Source organism: Lipotes vexillifer, unplaced genomic scaffold (assembly GCF_000442215.2).
Source record: "Lipotes vexillifer unplaced genomic scaffold, Lipotes_vexillifer_v1.1 scaffold1187, whole genome shotgun sequence".
Classification (NCBI taxonomy): domain Eukaryota; kingdom Metazoa; phylum Chordata; class Mammalia; order Artiodactyla; family Lipotidae; genus Lipotes; species Lipotes vexillifer.
The window spans coordinates 1,471,925-1,474,868 of record NW_006776226.1 but is presented as its reverse complement, the minus strand read 5'-3'; the positions used below and the strand labels follow the sequence as shown (position 1 = coordinate 1,474,868).

The following is a 2,944-nucleotide window of genomic DNA, read 5'->3' as shown; positions in this document are numbered from 1 at the left end:
CCCAGTCTGTGTTCAAATTCCCACTCTGCTTTCTCTCTGGGTGACCTTGCAATTGTTATTTAATCTCACTGAGGCTCAATTTCTACCATTAAGTGAGCCTAGCACATCAAATTAAATGATGTTGGATGCCTAGCTCCTAATATGTGCTTAATTACTGTGGGTGGTTATTAATTTTATTATTATTATCATTATTATTAGCTGCTGTTATCTTAATAGCATTAATGAGGGCATGTCCTTAAGGACATGGATTCTAAGGATTTTGAGGAGGGCATGTCCAGGACTGCCTGGAATAGGGCAGAGGCAGCCCAGGCTGGGGATTTGCTCAGAGGCTTCCTTTCCCAGGTGGCTGGCTTAGGCTCCCTGAACAGCTCTGAAGGGTGTGCTGGAACCTTCCATCTCTGGACTTCATCTGACAGGCATGGATGGACTTCCCAGTGCTCACCTTCTGTTGGCAGTCCTCCTTTTGCCCACAGTTAGCCTTACTAGATGGGAGAGTATGTGAAAGGAAAGAGAAATTTCCTGTCCTCTTTGGCCTCCCGGTTCTGAGTTTACTTAGATCTGAAGGGAAAACCCCTGTTCAGTATTTTGTGAGTTAAACTTTCCTGGCTAGAACTTTGTTTTCTCAAATACTAACAAAATGGATTTTCTTTCTCCCCTACCCTCTCTTGTTAATAGGGTGCTGAGAAAATTTTGTCAATGAATGAATCAGGAGAACTGCAAGACCTCTTAACCAAAATTGAGGTAATTGTGCTTTTAGCAACTTATTTTTAGTAATCAAAACATTCAACACACTCTGATTGTAATTGAGTTTTCCTAATTGAATTTTTCTCTGTGTTCTTACAAATATGTAACAGGATACATGTGGCTGTTTTAACTTGCTACCACCTACGGTGAGGTTTGCTCCAGCTAGAGTGACTTTAGTGTTAGTGTCTAACAACCTCGTAGTATTAGGTGAAAATTCCAGTCGGCTTTATTAGAGCCTAATTCTCTGTTACAGAGACGTTGATGAGGTGTTTCATGTCAGGCCGTTATCTTGAAGCACATACAAAATTTTTTATTTAAATTATTTTATTTTTCCTACAGACCAGCTCATCACTTCTAAAGATTATAGAAAAAGTTATTTCTCCAAAAGTGCACCTTTTAATTTTGTTTCTGTATTTATAATGACAACATCTGAGAAATACTTATTCAAATATATGATGTATCAAATCAGTATGTAACCAGGAAGCCCTTAATACCTCTCCTCCAGTATTTTATCAGCCTACTTCTCTCTATATGTAGGATAATATATATATATATATATATATATATATATTTTATAGTCTGAACTGGGACACCTTGAGAGTGAAAAGGGTGCATTAATAATTACTCTGAGGCGGTGAACCTGAACCCAGACTTTCCCAGGGGAACTATGCAATATGGTTACATGGTATCTATTGTGCCACGCCAGCTCTTTTTGGTCCAGTCTCCTTTGCTGACCTCATTTCTGATTCTCTACCATTCCTTCCACTTCGTGGTTTTTTACTACCATTCCTTCGTGCAAGCCTGCTATTGTTCCATTTCCTCATTCCCCTCCACCATCTTCAAGGCCCATCTGCAGTATCACCTCTTCCCCACATCATTCCTGATCTCTCACACCTTTGCATTCCTGTATCCCTCTTTTTCTTAGGTGCTTATCAAAGTCTTTTAATTTTTGTATTACTTGTCTTTGGGCATTTAATTCATGTCCCAGATGAACTATATACTACTTGGTGTAGGAATCACGTTTTATTCATATAGTAATTTTACCGAGAAAGACAAACACAATGAGGGTATGTACTTGATAATCTAAAATTCCTCTCAGCTCTAAAATCTGTATGGGTGGGCTCATTTCTTTCCTTTTGTCCCTGTACTCTACTCCAACTCCATGAAACCATCAGTTTGAGTTAATATGTATGTTTTATTTAAGTGATTTAACTTGGTTAATATGTATTATTATTTTCTCTGCACATTTTTACTCTTACAAATGATTTCATGTAATGTACCTGATTGTGTTTCAAATTATTTTCTTAGGTACTATGCTTTTAAGAACGATCTGTATTGCTATGCGAACCTTTAATCCATTTCTCCTAACTGCTGTGTACTTTCCCACAACAGCACTGTTGAATAGAACTTTCTTTGATGATGGAACTGTTTTATATCTGTACTATCCAAAATAGTAGTCACTGGCTGCATGTGGCTACTGAGCACTTAAAATGTAGCTAGTGTGACTGAAGAACTGAATTTTTAATTTTATTTAACTTTACTTGATTTAAGTTTAAATTCAAGTCAAGTAAAATTAAATACAAATTTTAAAATAAATAAAATAATTAACCATATCTGACTAATGGCTCCTATTTTGGACAATGCAGCTGCATGGAGCCCACCCAGTATTTTTTATCTACTCATTTTTTCCACTGATGTCCTCTAACTTCTCCCTCAAACAAACAGTGCTGCAAGGAGCAACCTTGACCATGTTTGCTTGTGGATTTCTCTGAGAGTAGGAATCGCTGGGTAATAGCTTATGCATATCCCCAGTTTTTCAGGTAGTGCCAGATGGCTCTCCATGTTGCTTGCAGCATCCAACACTCCCTCCTGTGGAGAAAGAGGTTTCGTATGTTCCCACATTCCTAGCAATGTTTTACATTGTTCTCCAATTTTCTGTTCTCTAATTTTTGCCAGGGTAGTAGGTATAGAGAGATATTGCCTTATCATTTTAATTAATGTTTTTCTGATAACCATCGAGTTTGGGCATTTCCTTGTATGCTTGTTAAATTTTTAAATTTCTTCTTCTGTAAGTTGTGTATCCTTATCCTTGCCCATGAAAAGTGTTGGAATTGGCTTTTTTGTTGTTGTTGTTGATTCTCAGAAGATCCTTCTGTATTCTAGATATTGGCTTTTTTTTTTTTTTTTTTTTTTTTTTTTT

The 2,944-nt window shown here is 37.1% G+C and overlaps 1 long non-coding RNA gene across 1 annotated transcript in view; it reads left to right on the top strand.

Annotated features, from left to right (window-relative positions):
- The first annotated feature begins 675 nt into the window (after positions 1-675).
- Positions 676-2,944, top strand: part of LOC103076246 (uncharacterized) — an 11,583-nt gene continuing 9,314 nt past the window's right edge. Inside the window, exon 1 of the long non-coding RNA XR_456948.1 lies at positions 676-741. This is a non-coding gene — a long non-coding RNA (uncharacterized LOC103076246). The remainder of the gene's footprint in view (positions 742-2,944) is intronic.